General features: G+C 37.8%; 1 protein-coding gene across 1 annotated transcript in view; it reads left to right on the plus strand.

Moving 5' to 3' along the window:
- The first annotated feature begins 22036 nt into the window (after positions 1 to 22036).
- The window catches only part of LOC145981531 (uncharacterized), a 230463-nt gene continuing 228989 nt past the window's right edge, over positions 22037 to 23510 (plus strand). Inside the window, exon 1 of the mRNA XM_083114833.1 lies at positions 22037 to 22216. The gene's annotated coding sequence lies outside the window, so the exon portion shown is untranslated. The remainder of the gene's footprint in view (positions 22217 to 23510) is intronic.

The raw sequence follows: 23510 nt of genomic DNA on the forward strand, positions 1-23510 counted from the left end.
CCCGCACACTTTTATGTAGCATGTTCGTCCTTTTATGTAGCATGTTCGTCCAAGTTAACACATTACAGTCTAGAATTGTTTCATTATATTCTTGTTGTGGCTTAATTTTCAATAAAGGCATAAAACTTATATTTTGGGTATTATAACTGAAATTCCAGGCCCATTAGCCTATTCATGTTTCTCACAAAGTAAAACAATTACACTAAACTTGTGTAAACAGCCAAAAGCTACAAATATAATCTCTACATTCTACAAGTCTTTTAAGATTATGATACATGTTGTGAATCAATAGATACCATTAGCGTAAACTGCTGTTCATTAGATGAAAAGTTAACCAAATAGCAAGTTTTTCAAGGTTATTATCAATCTACCTGATATTTTGTGAGGTATACATTTTGTCAGTCAGTTATTGCTTGATCTGGCTTGTAGATTACATTAATGTTTTTATAATAATCTAGAATCTAGCAACCTTGGTAATCTTTCAACTACTTGAAAATCTATCTGAACTGAAGACCTCTGTTTTTCTGTAGTAATATAATAACACTGCACACCACAATATTTCACATTTGCATAAACATTACTAACTTGAATTCATAATTCATTATTTGAGTACATTTTGTCTTTGCAGATATAGTTTGTGTGGTGCTGATATCATTGATGACACTAGAAAAATACAAATTTTTGTTTACAAGTAAACCAAAGGTGGTTGGATCTATACAGTCTTTGAAGAAGACTACCAGGTTATTATTGATTATGTACATACATAACACAGAATGAACTTTTTGTATTGACAAATAAAATCCACCACATGAAGTAAATCCTTGGTAGACATACTTGTGATCAAGTTGTCTACATACAGGTGGACATAATTATGGGTAGTGAAAGTGTATTGATGTACAGGGACTTCAGAACCGGGGGACTTTCCCCCCACTCATTATCGTATGGGACAAAATAGTATTTTTGCCCCCGGTTGCGAGCTAAAAATGAGACTGTAATTTTTCCAACATGTGTTTGGTTTTGAAAATATTGGAAAAATATTTTTGCACTAGTTAAATGAACGTGGCCTCAAGTTTCGATACCAGCAAGAAGTATGTGACATAAAGATCCATGTGCAGGTAAGAATCGCAGCCACGTCTCAGCAAATCAAGTGTAAGGTGGAATTGTCCCCTTAGAAATTCCCCGCTTCGATTTTATGGACAGATGCGGTCGGTGTGAAAGAATAAACCCCACACCCCGATGGGAAGGGGGGCAGAAAGCAGCCTAATTTTAAATCTCTTCTTTTCCATCTACAAATACATTTCATGGATGCAAGGGCTCCGAACCAGGGGGCAGATGGAGCTTGAGCCTTGTAGGTAAAAAGGTGAAGGTGGGGGGAAAAAATCGAGACGACGCGGTGATCTAGTGGGTAGGGCGTCTGACTGCCACGCGGAGACTCGGGTTCGATTTTCGTGCTGGGTGATCTAAGTTCGGAATTTTTCCGGCCTTATCCCCGCAAAAAGCGGCTCCCGGGCTCACCCAGCCTAAAATGAATGGGTACCTGGGGAAACCCTGGGGGTAAATGCGGCCGGAGCATGGTGCTGATCACATCACCTCCAAAATGTCCGAGATCGAAAATGTGTAGACCCTACCCCCATATCCCTTAAATGTGCGTACATGGCACGAGATCACATGTGAACATAAGAATGAATGGTGTTACCTCTCTGTGAGGTCTAAAACTAAGCCATCAGCCCTGAACATAACGTTTAAAACAAACCGTAAACTTTAATAAATCTAAATGGCCAAGAAATGAAAGTTCCTCCCTTGGTTGTTCCGCCTCTACCCACAAGTGCTTTCTGTATTGCCTGATGTTAAGAAGCCACAGAGGAGGGGCAAGATTGTATTTTTGCTCCCCTCCCCCCAATCACGCCTAAAAAATCAGACTACATATATTTCAACTTATCTTGGTTGTGAAGAATATTTGGAAAAATATTTTTGCACTAGATTTGTGAACGTGCACTCAAGTTTCCGTTAACAGCAAGAAGCACATGACGTTGCAGTCAGGTCTCTGCAAATCAAGTATCCCCGTAGGAATTCGCTGCTTCTGTTTCCAATTTTGTTTGAAGCCTGCCAGGTTTTGTACCTACAAGTGGCTTCGTATATAACAATGCACCGGGGAGGGGCACAGAAGACAGCTTTAACTTTAAATCTTCCGGTGCACTTTCCGAACACGAGCTTTCTTTACAGACCCCTTGCTGTCAAAAAAGTCATCGGCCATGAGAAAAGGAGCACCTTCTAAGTTCTTGGAAATTCAAACCTAAGCTAATCTCCCCTTCCCTTTCCAAATTTAGACTTGGTCAGACGACCCGGTCATTGTTCAGAGTAGAATAACTGCAGAAGACGTGTTTCGGCATTCTGCAAATTGTAGTGATGAGTTTGGATTTCCTTCCACACCAAGCGATATAACTGTGCATATATAGTTTATAAACATTTAAATCATTTGCAGAAAGTAGACCGACTGCAAGATCGCGCATCAGTGCACTGCAATTAGTCGCCTGATATAGAATCAAGAGATTGGTAAGTTTTACTTCTCTCCTTACGATTTCTTTACTAATTTATATTTTCTGTGTGAAAGGACATAAAAAGACGAGACTAGAAACAGATAAGTATCGTTGCGATACACGATCAGTTTTATATATATATATATATATATATATATATAAAATATTTATTGGTTGTGGACAAAATCCATGCACCAGTTAACAATTTATCAATTGGCATTATATACATGTATACACATAATATTTACTCACAATTATTCCTTTCATAATAAATAGTTTCCAAATTTCATTACACTTTTGCAGAATTATATTAGACTTATTAAGATATTTTGTAAGAATGTAGATTACCGAGGATGAAGGTGAAGTCACTACAAGGCAGTGTCAGTGGCGCTTGATGTCCACTCCTGTACAATTCCTGTAAAAATGGTTCTCTGTAAGTTTCATAAAGTTTGCATTGAAATATAATGTGGTTTGGAGTTGCAGTATATTCATTGCACAAACAAACTGGTGATTTCACTAAATCTGTTTAAACCAACATTCCTTTGGTTCTCTGCCCTTTCGGGCTTTAACGCTTCAAACTTTGGAGTGTATGAACCACTTCCTCTCGTGTGAAGAGAGGAACTTTTATTTCTTGGCCATTTAGATTTATTAAAAGTTTACTGTTTTATTTTAAACGTCATGTTTCGGGCTGATGGCTTAGTTTTAGACCTCGGAGAGAGGTAACACCGTTCATTCTTATGTTCACGGGTGATTTATTTTTATCTTGGGAGGTTAGTTTTAGGGGCCAAGGTCGAGGAAGGATCGATATTTTAGACATCTCGGGGCGGGGGGGGGGGGGGGTAGTGGGGGGGTCGCCTTCAGTCATAGGTTCCTCTCTCAAATCTGAAACATCAAGATGGGCCTGATCTGAAAAGACATTTAAAGCTCAGACAGATTTCATTCAAACGCAATACCAAGTACCTGGCTGCTACGATAATTACAGATCAAAATATCTCATTTTAAAGCTGTTGGCATAGCGTGGCGACTTACCCCATAGTTGACACCTCGGCCCTCTCCAACCATGCACTATATTTGAAAGACTTCATCGCGAAACTTAGCCTAGAAATACTCTAAAATTACTGATAGTTTCATTTCTTAATCTTAATCTCTGAATAGCAGTCTGGGATTTGAAAATATTAGTAAAAGGTGAAAGAATCGTTTTGTTACGCCATTTTAGAATCAGAAATGTTTTATATGTTGAAATATGAAAAATATAGCGCTTACCAAATAAAATATACCATATTGCCCCAATCTCATCGACTGCCTTCGCGATCAGCCAAAAATGGTAGGAAAGTGAAGTAAAATAAACTAAATCTATCGTTAACTTATTTCCTTTTAACTCTTTCATTGATGTAATTCTTCTTTAGTATGTGACGTTTTTGTTAAAATTATAGAAGATTTATAAAATTATAAAATGATAAATGAGAACACGGCTACGGGCAACTTTCTTTTTGACACATCGATCAGAAAGCTTCAGAAACATGGATTTTCTCAATACGTTTGAACGTGTACTTCGCTCCCTTTTAAAAGTAGTGCGTTTTCATTTATGTTACTAATCATTAAAGGAATGCCTCAATACCATCAGGCTTCACTACATGCGAAGATCGAGTACCAGGCGGGGGTGGAAATTTGCGGTAATTATTGTAAGACCTAGAATTTCAGTTTTCATGTATTAAGCGCAGTTTAATGGAATTATAAGTAATAAAATATTCCATAATAGAGGTCTCTGGGCCTTCTCTCATGAGACTTCAGCACTTTGGATATTCATATATTCATTCAATAAGTATATATTTATTATTTATGTAATAAATAAATATATATAACAATAAAATAAGCTATTTAATAATAATTTATATATATATATATATGGTATATATATATATATATATATATATATATGGTATATATATATATATATATATATATATATATATGGTATATATATATATATATATATATATGGGAGGATGAGATTGTAAAAACTGGTTGATAGATTTGAAAACCTGCCCCCCACTCCAAAATAAGTTCCGACGTCCCTGTTGATGTAGACCCTCGGTTGGACCCCCCATCCCACACGAATATCTCGAACAATTCACTGACCAGTGGTGTCAAAGAGGTAAACCGTAAACCAGTGGCGGAGCGTGACCTTTCCAACAGTGTAAGCCTAGCATGATGAAGGCTTCATCCAGCTTTCTATCCCTTTCTCTATTTGCGAGTGGCGACGCCAGGATTATCATCTAAAGGTGCTGACGGGATGCAATGTTCAAAATAAAGGAAAATGAAGCAATCAGTGCATCAAGGGCCTTTTCGATGGCACAGTGGTAACATTGTGGCCTTGTAATCAATCAATCCCATGTTCGACACCTGTTGCAGCCATAGTGTTGTTTTAAATCCCACTTTAAATTGTATGTCCACTCCTAATTACGTAGCTTATCTGTGCGTAAAAGTGGATTTAAAGCAAAATTCAAAGAATAACTCATTACATCGATACCAATCAGCATTGTATGCTTCTATGAAAACGGTATATTGTAAAAAAAGTGCTCTTGCAAGAATTCATTGTACTTAGTAGTTGTACAATTTTAACTATATGAAAATGATATTATATTGCTCACAAAAATGTTAAAAATCATGTAACATTGACTAAACCATGGATTACTGTAATCCCTAAAGGTGAATCAATCAATCAACCAACCAATGATAGCATGGACTGTAGTGACTTCCTTCGTTTTTGTTTGCTTTTATCACAACCACCACATGTTTTGTAATATGAAACGAACAGAGCTTGCTCAAGACAGACCAATGGTATATATTGTCTTTCACTCCAAGAAAGTGATCATCATACAGTGTAAAGTGTAAACATACAAATGCAAATTACAATCGTATTGAAGTATTTAGCGAAATGGAAGAAAAATATCGTCCTTGCTTTTATCAACAATGAACAAGAAAAAAAACCAAAAACCACAAATGGGCCAGCTGAATAAACAAAAGAGGAACACACATCTTAACAACAATGATGACGAAAGACAGACAAAAGCTGATGGTATTTAGGTGGACTGCAGCCAGACCGGCTGAGCCAGTACAGGAAGGTAAAATGCGGCTTCTGTATCAGATTAGGTAGCGGTTACACTCAATATGACAGTATGGTTTTAATCAGGGTGCAAGGACGTATTTAGGGGGTCCAGGGGTCCGGATCACCCCCCGAAAGACTTACCAAGTACTAGCATAAAATAATGATAATATACTTTTGAGCATAATACTGTACTTGATTATAGTCTATAAGCTATGTTTTTTTTATCCTATGGAATTGGAAGGCAAGGGTTATTATTATATTAATTATTATTATTATATTATATTTGGATCATACTGCTTTAATGGACGGTACAAAATAAAATTTATTCACACTACTACTAATGATGGTATGCATAAAATATTAATCAGGAACTTTACTTTTTGTCAACTGGATCTAACATCCTCTCTTTATTATTCGATAAATATTCAATTCTTTATCTATTTGACATTAATTTCATTGTCTTTTTACAAATTTTGGCAATCTTAATCACACGCAAGCTAGATAATAAATATATGATGTTATATCTATATTTCTAAACCATTTTTTTACGTATTCATGAAATAATAAAAATGCAATATTAATAAATTTACATGTTTAGTTAATATTTAATTTAATGATAACTTAATTATAACTTACTTATTTTAATTTCAACAATTATGTTATTATTATAGCTTCCTTTGGGGAATCCCTTGCGCATCAACTTCACACATCTGCCATGTGCTTTTTCGAATAGAGCATGCCGCATTTCTTTGTGGAACGCCCTTCGCCGCGGTCATATGGTTGGCCGTTGTGCCACTCTTTCCTTGTAAACATAATTTTCACATTTTTCCCCACTTCACTAACTCCGAATGGGTGCCGTTTTCGGCATTTCGTCACATGAACTTTTGTGTTTATTTTCCCTTGTAGAATCACCTCCTAAGCGTTGGAAACGAACTTTAATAACACCCTGTATATTGCAGCAACACAGAGGCACCATAACGAATAAATAAATTGTATCTGAAATGTGCCGCGCTCCTTTTCCTTCAAACAATTGTATTGATGCTTGATGCACTCAAGACACAGCTGGTTAGGAGCAATGGTCTAAAGTACTTAGTAGTTATACCTTCTCTCGCAGGAAATTTACAATGTTATTAGAGAGAAGAAGAAAATTGCGAGCGAAGCCAGCAAGAAATTTTTTAGATCCAAATTTTTGCAAACTGAAAACAATATTGATTTAATATGGCGCAAGAGAATTCATGAGACGCCATGGCATTGTCTTTTACATTTTTTTTTCATTTACATCGTTCGGAGCCCAGGGCCAACTCCCGCCGCCCCCTAGCTACAGCTCTTAACTTGAGAAGACTAAGAAAAGCAGACTTTCAGAGCGAAGCGAGCAAGAAAATTTTACGAAATGTGTTTTTACTTGTATAAAATTTGATATCGTGGGGGGAAATTGCCCCTCTGTGCCCCCCTGCAGGTACTCTTAGCCCTCTGGAGGAAATAATGCAAGAAAGACATGAAAACTAATTCCATCTTCAGTATCCTTTTGTCCTGCTACGCTTAGATTCTTGCTTTCTTATATCTCAATGTTTGCCCCCCTAGAATTGATTTCCGTCCATGGTTGGACGACTGCAACTCCTTCCCCCTGTAGTTGCTTTAAAGTTCAATCGGCTTGAAAATACTTAATTTTCTTTAAGAGTATAATATCGTTTAATAACGGAGATAAGATTCCTCTACACTAAATTTCTAGGAGAATGTAGGGACATGGACTTCTGGAAATGAGGGGGGGGGCAAGGATGGCTACACCTGCCCCTCAGAAATCGAATGTTAACCTAAAAGTATATATTTCACACGTGTAATTTGATTTCAGTCATAGTAATTTACATATTTACATTAATGCGGTAATTTCAAATTCAAGTTGTGTTTTTTGAGGGGGGGCAACACTATTATCTAGGCAATATGCCTCTTGGCAAAATACCTTGCTTGTCCATCCGCGGGAAAAAATTGCGGACTTGCCCACCTCCTTGCCCCCCGTGCGCACGCCTATGGCGATCCATGATGTTTGAAGTCATTTCACATTGACGTTCTCCTCCATTTTGAATGTTTTCAAAATTGCTGGCTGGCTGAGGTCCATGAGCAATCATCTCACAATCTTACAACCAAAGGGTCCAGGTTCGAGCACCTCCTTTTGAGTGCCCTTTCATCTTCATTGTTATCATTAGCCAAAAGTAACGGAAAAGCAACAATACGTATAACAACAATATACAGGGTAGCCCAAACAAATCTATACCCAAATGTTATTACCATCTTTGTGTTTGGGCCACTCTGCATAATTACAAAATTGTTTGCAGAGTAACTAGGGAAAATAAATTGGTGATACAGTGTATTCCAAAATAATGTGTACACTCTTTGAACTTTAATAACAGAGAAACTATTAAAGATGACTTGACTGGACTTTTTTTAGATTTGAAGCTGCAATGTCTATGTGAGCATGTGTGATAGCATACAGGCCTGCTTTTAATCCCATCACCGCCTGCCAAGCGGTAGTCTTGTGTAATAAAATGGCAGAGGTGAGAAAATGTTGTTTCAAGAAACATAAGAAGAGTTGAATATCCATCCAGATATCCTGATTTAACATACTTAAATCCCTACCTGTGGGGAACTGTGATGAATGCTGTGTACGCCACAAAGCCAGACACACTGAGTGACCTGGGACATGCAGTTGAGATCTATGCTTCCCACCTCGTGGATACCATATAGGCTGTTTGCAAATCTGTTCAGCATTGCAAATAACGTATTGTTGCCAATGGTGGTCGTTTTGAACATTTATAACTTTCAGGTATGCGACATAAATGAAATCATACTTGCTGTTATTAGTGTTCCTGTTATTAACGTTCAAAGAGTGACACTGTATTGTTGGATAATTATATTAAGCAATGTAAAAAGCCTAAGGTGATATCTACATTACACTTAAAGAATGATCCTTATTTTGAATACATATCATTTTTAATCTCACATGTGTCCTTAAACAATTGATGCAATTGATCTGTGTGTGTTATTTGTACTATTGGGTTGGCCCATAAGTTCTGGCGTTTTTTTAAGTGAAAATTTTGCGTGAAAAATAAAATGTGTAGGCAATGCGTTTTATGTTATTCGATAGAGAATTATGTGCTCTACAAAATAGTATGTTAAGTTTTTTATGCTGATATACTTTTTGTTCTTTTTAGGTCATTATAATGGAGTGTCAAGTCGACAAAAAGAGCATTTTCGACACCTTCTGCTGTTTGCGATTAATCGAGGTGCAAAAGCCACAGAAGCTGCTCGAGAGATTTGTAAAGTGTATGGCGAAGAAGCGATGCCTCTTAGGATGGCTAAAAATTGGTTTAAGCGATTCGGTAGAGGAATCGCTGCTTGTGTCCATGAGTTGACCGATGACGGGCAAGCAAACCAGCGGAGATCGTGGCTCGTTGATTTCTGTTGTTGTCGTTCAAAGCACGCGGAACCCATGCGCCCAACTTTTGAACCTTTCCCATCGAGTGAATGTGACGCTCTATGGTACTGTGGGAGCATTCCATTATCTCTGCCAATTCCCTCGTCGTTTGGCGTGGATCTTCGTGAATAAGCTGATTCAGTCGCTCCTCATCGAACTGAACGGAGCGTCCGGTGTGATGCATGTCTTTGAGGTCGAAATGCCGTCTTTGAATCGCTTAAACCAATTTTGAGCCGTCCTAAGAGGCATCGCTTCTTCGCCATACACTTCACAAATCTCTCGAGCAGCTTCTGTGGCTTCAGCATTGCTTCCAAAGCGCCTTCCTCCGAGAGCCTTGTTCAAAGCCGTAGATCGGGACTGTACGGCGGATGGGTAAGGCGCTTCCAACCAAGGGTTTCAAGATGGTGTTGCGTAACCCTCGCCGAGTGCGGTTTCGCATTGTCATCCAACAACAGCCACGCCAGATGTGAGAAGGCCAGGCCGCCTACGCCGAATAGCCTGCTTCAATATGGACAGGGTGTGACAGCAACGTACAGCGTTGATGGTTCCTTTTTTCCAAAAAGTCCAGCAACAAAACACCATTGGCGTTCCAAAACACTGTGAGAAGCACCTTACCTGCCGAGGGAGTTGTCTTGAACATCTTCCGGACAAGAGATGACGGATGTTTCCACTCCATTGATGCGGCCTTCGATTCGGATGTGCTATGGTGGACCCACGTTTCATCCCCCGTCACAATCCGAAAGAGAAACTCATTTCCTTCCCGGTGATAACGCATGAGATGCTCCAAACTGCATGAGATGCTCCATATCTGCCGGGCCACGACTGAGAGGCACCTCCCCTCGTTTGCACACACTACGTTCACGCCACCTGTTGGATCGCGGTCGTACTTCACCCACTGTTGTATGGGTGTCTGTTGTGTTCCAACACTGCCTGGTTTCCCCCATTGCTGTACGATTTCCCTGGCAAAACTGAAGGGGAAACTTACTTTCGGACTTTCCCTCGTATATGGGAATTAGATAACTGAATGAGAAAAAGAAACAGAAATAATACACTCTGTAGTTCCATATCGTTTCCCCAAAAAGAAGCAGCACACAGGAAGAGGAAGAATCATACATAATATTATAATAGAGGGGCAGAAATATATAACAAGAGAAATTGAGTTGGTGTTTTAAGTCCACTTTATGCACAGTAAGGCTAATCGGGACTGGACCTACAGTTTAAGTGGGATCCGAACCACTTGTGCCTCCACCGGGTATCGAACCCGGGACCCCTTGACTACAAGGCAATGACTCTACCACTGCGCCATGGGGGAGGCCCAACAGAAATTGAGAGAGAGAGACGATAGGTAACTTGGGGAGAAAATATTGTTCTTCTTTTCTTCTCCATCATCCTCTTTCTCCTCTGCCTGTTTCCTCTCGATATTTTCTTTCTTTCGATATCGCAATCAAGACACACACACGCGCACACGTCAGTGGCGTATGCCGAGAATAAGACCTACAACTCTTTCCCCGCAATCTGAGGAGCAAGGCCATGCATAACAACAAAGAGGGGGCGGGGGGCAAATCGAGTGGGCAGAGCGGAGCAGTACACGCTGCTGGGTAAGCTGGTAGTCTTGCCTTCGCTTTCCTCCTTTCCCTTTATAAACATTTGGTAGTTTCATTTTGTTCCCTTTATGTAATAACAGTTTTGGTTTCCGTTGAGAACATTGCAAAAACGAATTTTATTCAAAAAATGTGTGCAAAGAATTCGGCAGAAGAAAATTGTTTGCAATTTATGTTTTTGCGTAACAATAAATAATATTAATTTGTTCCAAACTGTTTGGTTTCAAGGAACAATTTCATATGAACAACAAAATTAAGTATGTTACTACAAATTAGTTATCATTTGAGGTACACAAATAAATGTTTAAAGGAGAAAATGTTCAAAATGATGACCGTTCTCTTCAATGCATTTCAAAACACGGTGTCTGAAGCTCCACACTGTTCGTCCCAAAATGCCAGGAGTGATAGAGGCACAAGCATCGATAATTCGTTTCCACATGTTTTCTGTCGTTGTTGGAACCTCGTGGTAGCACTTTTCGTTATGTAGTCCCCAAAGGCACAAACCAGGCGACGTGAGATCGGGTGAATGAGCTGGCCAAGAAACTGGTCCTCCACGTCCTATCCATCGACCAGGAAACTTTGTGTCCAACATGGCTCGAGCCTGAATGGAGTAGTGAGTAATGTTGTTCATATGAAATTGTTTCTTGAAACAAAGAGTTTGGAACAAATTAATATTATTTATTGTTACACAAAAACATAAATTGCAAACAATTTTCTTATGCCGAATTCTTTGCACACATTTTTTGAATAAAATTCGTTTTTGCAATGTTCTCACACACACAATAGGTATATATATATATATAATATCACTAAATATATGTCAATTATTAAATAATCAAATTATATTATAAAATATACAATATAGATCGACTGTCTTTCATTCAAAATGTAATTGCAAATTGAAGATTTTAATATACTACTGATGCTATGAACAATGATTTGCGTACGGGAGGAGGGGCAAATATTAAGAGACATTAAGAAGATAATATTTTCCTGTATAAAATTCACATATAAATACTATTACGCATTTTATTAATATATTTATATACTACGTAGTTGCTAACGAAAGGCGATGGGAAATGGAGAAGAAATAACAAGTCGGTCTAATTTCTGTGTTCTGGGGACGTGTGCTAAGAGATGAGGCTCTTTGTTGTCCGTTTTTTTTTTTTTTTTCGATATTATTCCAGTCAAGTATATTCGAATCCCAAACTAATTGTTTATGTTTGTTGTTAAGACAAAAACTCTCCCTCCCGGAATAATTTGGTGGGGGGAAATTTCAGGCCAAGATTGTCGGTGGAGGGAATTCCCCCCCGTCCCCCCAGGATTTCGCACCCTGTATATATACTATATAAAGCATTCTCTCATTATGTCTCTAGACTGTCAGTAGAATTTTCCCCCCGCTGGAAATTTATTAAATACCACATTGGTTATAATGTCGTAATGTGATACGACACTGCAAGAGTTAATAGTGTTTTCTGTTGAAAATTAGTTTTGCAAAATGGGTGTGGAAGAAAATTCTCACTCCCCTGGCGCCTTTCTGGCTGTTTGCCAATCTTTCTCGCGTGGTTGGACCACGGGTTAGCTGTCAAACATTTGGGGAAGGCGACATATATAAAAATATATTTTGAGTTGTTGTTCTAAGTCCACTCTATGCACAGATAGGCTAATCAGGAATGGACCTACAGTTTAAAGTGGGATCTGAACCATTATGCAATGTGCCTCCACCGGGTATCGCACCCGGGACCCGTTCATTATAAGGCGGTGACGTTACCACTACGCCACTAGGGAGGCGTATTTTGATATTCGCATTGTTAATACATGATACAAACAAGAATTTATTATCCAAATAGGAAGTTCAATTGTAGGATTGTGACAGCAGCCGTGGCGTATAGCGTATTTTTCTGTGTTCCTCCCCACCACGTAAAACATCCCTTAGTGAAAAACCCATTGCGAATGCTATAGCGTACATAATGTCCTTCGTGGCCGTGAGGTCTAAGGCATCCGACTACTGGACGACATGGGTTCGAGTCCGCCTGGGTTCAGTCTTCGGGTTCTCGGCCTGTGTATGGGTGCTATTCGCCGGATGTTTAAATTTCTGTGCTTCCTTGGCGCGGGCGGGAACTTCACTTCCGGTTTTCAATAGAATAGCTTGGACTTCAAAGGTGTAAAGGCAGTGTCTTAAGAAAAGGCGACAATCATTGTGGGGCTTTTGGTTACAACACAAGGTTGGAAACAAATATTTTTTCTCGGGTATCTACACATAGTTTTCAGACAGATCCGATACGGAAAAATCAGTGAATCAGGCAGTGAAGCGAAAAGATTGGACACAAACACGAGGGAATAGGCTCTACAGTCGACACTACATCACCGGAGTAATTCAAATGAAAATATTTTACGTGTTTCGAAAATCATAATTGTCTAACGCACGTATGTTGATTATATTTAAAAATTGAAACTGTTTATAATCATCCAGAATTCCAAAAAAATATAATTTTATAATTTAATGTAATCAGTGTAAACTTTATTAGTAAAATAAAGTCTTTTCTTGAACGACACTTGCAAAAGTTAATAATAAAATACAATAACTGTGCATTTCAGTATTGTAACTTGCAACGTCCTCCAGTTGTACACCCGTCGTCAGAAAGTTAGTCCGCTACTCCTTTAGTCGGGAACATGAGAATCTTTGCAAATCATCAGGGCTTGCTGGGTAGAAAAGAAACACAACAGTGTTTTCAAAGTTAAACGCAGTTTTATAATCGCTTATATTTCATAATCACTTACCAATAAAACACTAGAACATTCAATACTAACGTTGGGCAATTCACTCACATATAGCGAAAGTCAAAGTACATAATTAATTGCTTACTTTCAACTTATCGGCAAGAAGAAAACTCGAAAACCGAAAATCTATTCTTGAATTCTCCCCGTTTCCAAGTTCTTATTGATTCTTCACCTTCGCCTGTTTTCCAAACTCAGTCTGTCGTCAGGTGAGAAACATTCAGGTGGGTTCACTTCCTCTGCTGAGATGAGAAAGTGACGTCAACACGAACAGATTATGACGTATTTATAAACATATATACAAGTTCCAATCACAACTGTATCAATCTAACTATAGTTGTCTGACAAATTGCACATTATTTGAAGTAACAAACATTTTAAAAATCTTAACTTATTACAAATATAAAACCTTAAACGCTCAGGTTCGTTACAAACTGTTGTGCTGGATATGCACTCGAATAGCATTAATAAATAAATAGTAATAATAAATTTCGAATAAAATTTGTTTATTTCATTAGTTTAGTAATTATTTATTGTATATCAATTATAACAGTTGTGATTATTATTATTATTTCTACTATTCTACTTTTATTACTGGCCTTTACCCCTTACAAAAAATACTGACTACGCTCTCTCTAAGCCATATGATAAAATTAATCTAAAATTAAAGGGGCTGTGTTTGATTACACAATGTCGAAAGTTACACATTTTACTGTTGTAAAATTGAAGTATTTCAATGTTTATAATGTATGTAAGCTTTATATCAATCTGCAGAAGTCTTAACACGAAACTGTTGGTAGAAGATCAACATTGTTTTGAAAAAGACTACTATGTTTCCGTAAATTTTCATCCATCAAGGAAATTGCCAATCTTTTCTAGGTACCTTTTTTCTTTATATCACTCAAAAATGTCAAGTGATCCATTTTGAATCCGATCTTTTATAAGAAAATAAGCTCGGTGACGATCTGTATTCCACTTGTTTACATTGGAAATTGCCCAAACCGGAAGTTCTTTCCCTGCCATCTATAATCGAATTCCTAATCGATTATTTTTTTGTTTACTCAGGAATAACCCCCATACGACCGGAGGCAACCCTCCATCGTGAGGCAATTGAGGAGCTACGAGTGAGAGCGTAACCCGGTCTGGGAATTCTCCTCTAACGGCTGAGGGTTCGACGTGCTGATCCCACGTCCAGGGGCGCCGATTTGTCAAAATTATTGGGGGGGCCTCTGATCACTGAAATAAATGAATGAATGACTCACTCCCTCCCTTTTTTAAAAATAAAACTTACGTCTTCGTATAGCAGTTTTTAAGCAGGTATTATATTCCTCATGCAAATGAAATGTAACATGAAAAACGTGTGTCTGCTCATTTGTTTTTTAGATAACAATTAACATTTTTATTTAAAAGTAGGCTTTGTATTTACATTAAGAGGCCAACATAACAGTTTTATGCCGGCCTCGGTAGCCGAGCGTGTTGGGTAGTCGTCTCAACTCGCTTTGATCCGGAGGTCTCGGGTTCGAGTCCCGGCGAGGGCATGGGTGTGTTTTAATGTCTGCAACAGACTTGTAAAGAAAGGACATGTCACGGGTGCAAAGAACCTTAGTGTTGACGTACCCATAAAAATAGCGAATATTTACAATATTTAACAGTTTTATTTAATTATTTACATAAATGCTAACACAAATCGCAGGCAAATAGTTTTACTTTTTTGTTCTTGCTACAATATTTTACTTTTTAAATTTAATTTTGCAATAATAAATAAACACATAGCACGCCGTGATTTAGCAATAATGCCTTTGATCTAAGCCGTTCCTGCTTTCGCAATACAGACTTTTCATAAGCTTTCCTTGCGTACTTTACTGCAAGCCAGTGTTAAATAAACTCACTTTTAGAATTATTTTCCCCTTATTCTTTGGACTAGAGGAAGAGATTTCGAGGATAACTAAATATCGTACATATCAATATTGCCTGAAAGTCGTGTTTACGACCTCAAATTGTTCAGAACTCACTAAACAACATGTTGGTATAATTGTCATATCACCTCGTTATTTTGAAACTCATTTTAGTAAAAATATTAACAATACTCATAATTATATAGGTACTTGGTATATAGTAATAAGTCATGTCTTTTGCTGTCTCCGTTCATAGCCCCCCCCCCCCCAAAGTTGATGGTGTAGAACATTTCAAATGTGTATTTAAAGTTAAGTTCATGTTGCACAATTCAGAGTAAACTTTACAAGAGAAGCAAAATAATACATTAGATCCTCTTAAGCAAAATTATTTGAGGGGCTCTGCACCCACATCATTAACATTGGTGGGGCTCGAGACCCCCCGAGCCCCATGGAGTCGGAGCCTATGTCCACGTCAACCCATTACCGGTTGAAGATCTCCACACCTCTAGGTAGGCTTGTGGGAGGGAGATTGGCAGTCGGGAGATAGGCCTGGGCCTTGGGTTATTATAGCGTACATAAAAGTGGACGAGCGTCCTTAATTAGCTACTCTCTTATCCTCCACCCTCCAGGTATTTACATATGCTCACCAAATTATGCTCCACCGTCCACCCTGCCTTCATATGCACTTTTTATCAATATGTGCATACATACGGGTACCTCAATAGTTTGCCTCCCGAGCCGCCCCCCTGGTTAGCACATCCCGCTACAGCGCCAGGGGTTCCTGATGGCCCTATTCATCAAATCATCACTCAGCCCCATCTTCACAAATTAGTCAAAAGTGGGACAAGGAGCGAAGTAAAATAAAGCAAATCAATCAATCAACCAATCGTCTGCCGTTGAGCAGCCAGGATTCTGCGCTGCGGCCTCAATGTGCCCAAATATTTTTGCGTGTTTTACTTTTGCTTTATATAGAATTGCGCAGAGGCGTTTCGTGAACGAATGGGGTGCATGCGGGACAGCTTGCTCTGCGACGACATTCATGAGCATTTCTACATTCTAATTTCTTCATATAGGAGAAGTATTTATTTTACACAAGAGCGCTCAACTAAGCTTATATTACATTTCTTGCATCTGAAGTGAAATAAAGTAATAATTATTTTCCCACAATTGATGCATGCGTCACTTCAGATCCAAGAAATGTAATATAAGTTTAGTTCAGCGCTCTCGTGTAAAATAAATACTTCTCATATATGAAGAAATTAGAATGTAGAAATGCTCATGAATGTCGTCGCAGAGCAAGCTGTCCTTTTTCCCACAATTGACGCATGCGCAGCATTCACCGAATTCGTTCACGAGACGTCTCTGATGAATTGGTATAAAAATTCTTGTCCCCCCCCCCCAAAAAAAATCCCAGGACCCAGGCGTGTCATGAATCCCCTCTGTGGGCACTCCTGCTACCAAGTAAACGAAAGCCGAATCTAAAGAAAATTCTCGGCTCTTTTGAAACTAAAACTTTCTCTACACACATGCTTGCAAATTAAAGGCATATATTTTTACACACATATTTACAAATTTTGGATAACGTGAACACTGTTCATCCAACTGTAGATTAAACTCCAACAGTCTTACGAAAGTATCCTATCCTACAATGTTAGTCTTCCTTGAGTTGGTACAAGAGTTTTAAGCACTTCCACTCTGTCACTGACACAAACCTGTGCAATAAAGTTTTCGACAACAGATAATTTAACCTTTTGAGTCCCAAGGCCATTTTCACATGTAACCCCCTTGGTGTCCGAGCCGATTTTGAGCAAAATGCAGAGTTTCAATTACATGAGTGTAGATCGGAGACTAATTGCCCTAGAGAGATGATTGAATGCAGAGGTATACCTTGAAATGACTTTAGCTCAGAGACTATTTGCCCTGGAGATATGAACTATATACCGTTGTACGCAGAATGAATCACAGATTCAGACGATATATAATTTATGCACATTCGGCGTATATATGGAGGGGGAAAGGGAGGAAATCCCCTGAAAATACTTTTTTTTAAAAAAAATGGGGTTTCGTCCCCCCTGCCCCCGAAAAAAAGGATATGAAAAGTTCAAAATGCACATAGAAATTATCGCTGGCATGTAATAAAGAGAAAAATATTTGCATCATTGTCGTATGACCAATGTAACTTGAGTTGTGCCCCCAAAAGGAATGGTGGGCACGCCACTGATTCAAGCTTCAAAATGCAGCGGTACCTTGAAATGACTATAGCTCAGAAACTAAATGCCCTAGAGATATGAAACATATATCGTTGTACGCAGAATGAATCACAGATTCAGACGATATATAATTTATGCACATTCAGCGCACATATGGAGGGAGAAAGGGGGGAAATTCCCTCAAAAATACTTTTCTTAAAAAAAAAAATGGTGTTTCCCCCCGCTCCCCCGAAAAAAATGTCAAAATGCACAAAATGCAAAATTTGTGCAAATTTGGCGTATATATGGAGGGGGAAGGGAGAAAACCCCCAAAAATTATTTTAAAAAATTGTTGAAATGTTTGAAATTTATCTTTTCCCTTGAAAAGAGACGCAAAAGAGAAGTCCCTTTTCCCGCCTTTTCACCTCCATTTTCATGAAGAAAAAAAAGGTGCAAGAAACATTTCTGTTAAATACATGTGTTAGGAACAATATATAAAAATGAATCGAAATTCTAGCCAGAAATAGAAAAGTTATAACGTATAAACTACGACCTGACACAGGGTATCTCGATCGAGATACTTGGGACTCAAAAGGTTAAACTGTTTAAGCAGGTATCTGATATTGCGCCATCTTAGAGAACACGCTATCACACGATCAACTTGTCACAGGGAAAACATAAAGTAACTTCAGCGTCGGTGATTGGATGCCAAAACTCAGGGACAAGGAAAGTTTACTTTCTTAGTAGTTTAGCTCCAAGAGGCAATGTTGTGAGGGCAAAAAGTGGATAGGTAACTGCCCCCTTGCCTCCTAATCATTGCCACTGATCTGCACAAATTTAGAAAAAAAGTTTGTGTCGCATTTGGTGTAGTATCAGAATCGTTCAACCACCTAAGTATGAGGGAGTGCTAATAACAATACATTTTCTGGAATGTTAGCAAGAAGAAATATGTTAAAGAGTAAAGTCCAATTACATATTAAATAATGTACCCCTACGTAATTGGCTGGAACTCCTATTGACATGGAAATATTTTATTTTCTTTAATAGTAATATCAAATATTTTGACCACCTTACCCCGGCTTTCAAGGAGCTAGGCTGGTTCGATCTTTCCAATCGCCGCCGCTTCCACGCTCTTACAGCACTCTACAAACCCTCCTACCTACTCTCTCGATTTCAACCCATAAGTGCAGCACATACCTTTGCCACCCGTTCGAGAGACAACTCTCTGCTGGCCATCCCTTTCCACAAGACAACGTTTTATGGAAATTCCTTAACGGTGACTGCTACCAGAGCGTGGAACGACCTCCCCAATGACATAAGAAACTCTTCTTCTCTCGGCCAATTCAAATCAAAATTAAGAAATCATCTTCTGGAGTCAACTTACCAGTACTGAAAACAGGGAAATAAAATTAAACCTTCGTGTAAACTTGTAGGACCAACACCCACCGACTTGATCTGTAATTTGAGTATGTTTGTTGTGTGTGTGTGTTTATGTTTTAAGTGTATTTGTTTTTTAACTTTTCTTAGTGTGTATGTATTTTTCTGTTTTTATTTTTTATGTTTTTTTTGCGTGTTTTTCTTTTATTTTTATTTTTTTGGTATCTTAATGTTCTTAGTTTTTATATATTTCATTATTTGGTATCTTATATATTTCACAAACAGTTAGCTATAAGAATCAATTTATAAAATGTAAAATAGAGATGGTTAATGGAAGAAATGGCTTGTGCCTTAACTTTGCCATCCAAAACGAGGAATAAATAAATAAATAAATTATATTGTTTTATAACGTCGGTAACATTCATCTTTACTAATTTCTAATTGGTAGCATTAGGGAGCAACTGCCCCCCTTGCCAGACCCCGTGCGCACGCCTATGGAATCGAACGATCAAGTTCAAATCGGTTTTCTTCTTCATATCGTTTAATAAGTTTAGGTTCAACTTCAACACTTCGAGTCTTGCTTCAAATCTAAGCAATGATACATCGTAATCAGAGATCCTGGATTCGAATCATCTCAGGTAGTACGTTCGTCATAAAATTTAATTTAATATTACTTGCTAAATTTCCCCATTACATTTTGACAAGTAAAGCCATGGCCCATTCTGGTCCCTCCTTTGGTGCCTCCCCTGCTCTTACGAGTATATATTTCCCCTCCTGATCTCCAGCTTCGTTCTTATCACTTTCACGCTTATCACTTGGAAGATTTTCCTTTACTTGTTATTCCGTTCGTATTCACAACTCGATTTTTGTTTAGGGATTATTGTTCTCGTACTTATTTCTTGCAATCCATTATTTTACGCTTTTTCACAATTCTTTTCGCGTTTATTTATTAATTAAGACGCGGCTCAGGATCGTTTTCATGGAGGCACATTACACAGTTCCTATTTTAAACAGTAGATTCAGTCCCGATTAGCTTATCTGAGTCTATTTTTTAAAATATAGAATTTGTGATTATTCAATAGCAGACTTAGGCCTCCCCGATGGCGCAGTGGTAACGTCGTCGCCTTGTAATCAAGGGGTCCCGGGTTCGATACCCCGTGGAGAGACATAGTGGTTCGGATCCCACTTTAAACTGTAGGTCCAGTCCCAATTAGCCTTACTTTGCATAAAGTGGACTTAAAACTCCAACTCAATCAAATAGCAGACTTACTATTAGTTTTTCTTTTTCCATTTCTTGTTAATCGTTAATATTATTTATATTTTCACATGGAAATTCGCGCCTACTTCATTTCGTAGTTGTAGCTCATTTGTCAATAATATGTTTTGCGATAATTTTAGAGAGCTTACGAGATGACACTGATTCATTCCTGGATCTATTTTAACACCAATTAATAATTTAAATCTTCATAGTCAACATATAAGTATTGGCATGCTATTATGTCTAAAAGTGACGGCTGGTGCCATATGCGGTATTTTGGTTTGTGAGTTTTTCTTAGAGCCCCTGGCATTCAACGCCATCTGTGCGCGAGGCGAATGCGTGTTTTAAGATCATTGTTGCCAACTTAACAATTTCCATACCAGATCTGACATTTCGCGCTCTGCTTCTCAAAAAGAGCGAAATGCTGAAAGGAGCATTGGATCAAAACTAAGCTCTTTTTACTGTAGACAGTCCTCATATATTTAACAGAAAATATATACTACTTCAAAGCTACTTCCCTGTACGTAGCGATTTACACAATATGTTCCCTTGTACAAAAGTTGCTATGTAGTTTCATTCGATTGTTCTTTCTGTAGACTTTTTTTTTCAATTTGTTTCGAAAGTTACAAAGAGCTCTCTTTGCCTCAATGCAGTGCAAAATTTCTTAAATATGTACACGTTGCTGCGCTTTCTTGAGTTTATAAATTTGATACAAATTTTAATTTGAAAAACTCATGTCCTTAATATTATGTTGAATGCCTTTAAATAAAATAAATATCTACCGAATTCTTGAAATTGCTTGGATACTCTATTATTATTAGTACATATTCTTTGATACTCTATTATTATTAGTACATATTCTTTGATACCACTTATTTAGCTACATATCCCTTGATAATATATATTTATGTACATATTTTGTACTTTGATATTACATAAAAATCCGGGCTCTAATAATCACACATGATTCTGTGTTGCCGCCTCGGTGGCTGAGCGCGTTTAGTAGTCGGCTTTCTATCTTGTCACGAAATTCATGCATGGGTTCAAGACCCGGCCTTGGCTTGGGTGTTTATTTGTGAGTTTTCCTTCATCAGTTTCATCTAATTGTCACTCATCATCATCGTTGCGATTTTAAAACACAAAAAAACACGAATACGAATTATTTTTATACTACGCATTTCCAGAATTTTTACCACTAAGTAACTGAATGATAGGTAGTGTTTTAGTAAGGAGAGGAATGAGTCATACAAGCTCACTATTATTAACCAGTGGTAAAGCGTTTCTACAGCACCAGTATTTATATAAGATTATTGAAGTTCACTCATTGTGCACGCACTCTCATAAATAGGACCAGGATTTTTATGTAGCCAAAATACGCGAAATATGCACATAAACATGTAGAAAAAAATTGCTGAAATATGTAACCCTACTGAAATCTGTAAAATATTCATAAGTATAATAAATTAATAATACTTGTAATGTACGTATAATATCCCATTTCTGTACAGTTTTTTATGTTACTGGAAGTAAAAAATAATGTAATTATACCATAGTAGTGGCCTGGAAGCTTTGTAATCGTTTTCGAATATTTCGATAGTGGCACAACTATTCGTAAAGATAAGCAGGATATAACATATGTATTTACAAATGCTAATTCTTTACACTCGACAGAATGTACGTAAAAACAATGAGGAGCTTTGCAAATTCTAGCTTCCTGAATGGGGCTATTAGCTGAATTTTAGGTACGGTCGAACTATTTTGCTCTGCATGTTTGGCAACACTGTTCACGATCTCGTACGTAGGGGGCGCACACACGTTGAGGATTGACTCACTGAATGAGTCTGCTTTTGCTTGTTCTTGCTTCTGAACCTAAGAAGCGGTGAAGGACCGTCAGTAGAAACATGTTGGTGTGACCATTGTTGTGGTGAAGTGTTTGTTGTTTGGAAGAGGAAGTGCTGTAAATAAGTAAAACTGGATTACCGAACGAGATTGGGCAGTTTAAGGTAAGTTTCCTACGATTGTCACCGCAAATGTTCTTATTTGGTAGAGGGTCAGTGGGCATGGCATGCCTTTGGTCACCGCACATCTGTGTACACTTTTATCGTTTACGTAAAACTGAATTCATTAAACAATGAATGAAGTGCAGAAGAAATCAATGGTTGCGCCAAAGTTAGCATTTGTAAATATTCATGTAAATATTTAGAAGGCGTGACTTTTAAATATTCATGGACGAAAACACGTCGAACATGGAGCAGTTGTTACGGTTTTAGAGACGAGTCATAGTGAAAGAACTGCAAGAATGATGACTAATGGCTTTAGTTAAAGTTTTGGTCTCGCCCCAATGAAAAAGCACGACAATGTTTACTGATTCTTTGGTTTGTTTTCAGAGCCGAATGTAATAAAATAGCTACAGCAATTTCTCTGGTGTAATAACTTACTTTTTCCTTTAAATAATTATTTCTCTCTCTTGTGTATGATTTATATATAAATAAATTTTACTGAACAAGTAAGCTGAAAGTACTTAATTTCTTATTCATTATGCATCTTCGTTAACAAAAGAAATCGTGTTGGCTGCAATTTTGTTTTTTGTTATACCCCACGCTTGCAACGTGTGGTCGGTATTCATATCAAGAAGCGAAAAAAAAAGATAGATTGTGTATTGCATACCTAGGAGTTCCCACTGTTTTATTTCTTTTTGCTTGCCAAGGTGAGAGAATAATAGAAATTGCATTTAATTTTTCATCCAATTTTTGTATTGAGATAGTATTTTGCAAAAAATGTTCTTCCATTTTATTTTTGTCCATTTATTGGGAGCATGGCTGAATGAATTTGAATGCACTTAAAACAATTACTTGAACCTGGAAATGTCGGGGAATTAGGTTTTGCAGGATGAATGGAAACCCTATCACCTGCACTGATTTTATTGTAGTACAAAGCAAGGGTCCATATTTTTAAAAATCTTCTGGCCACAGTTTTTTTTTATTTTTTTTATTTAGAAACACTAGAACTGCAAGCATGTGGACAGAAGTTCTGATTGCTTACTTCCGAACTAATCATGGTGCACACACATTTTTTTTATTTTTATATGGTTTGATTTCTGTCTTGTTAACACATAACGTACTTCAGAGGCACAGTGATAATTTTCTGATTTTTTCCTTCCGTGTACTCCTGCATGCATATTTGTTTGCTAGCAACCATTTGCTTACTGTTGTCTTGCATACAGCCTGTTACTGTTACTACACCACATGACATAGTGTTGGAAAGGGCATTACATTCCTAAATGCTTTCGTTGAAAAG

This window comes from Lepisma saccharinum, chromosome 29 (genome assembly GCF_977018435.1).
Source record: "Lepisma saccharinum chromosome 29, izLepSacc3.1, whole genome shotgun sequence".
NCBI classification, from domain to species: domain Eukaryota; kingdom Metazoa; phylum Arthropoda; class Insecta; order Zygentoma; family Lepismatidae; genus Lepisma; species Lepisma saccharinum.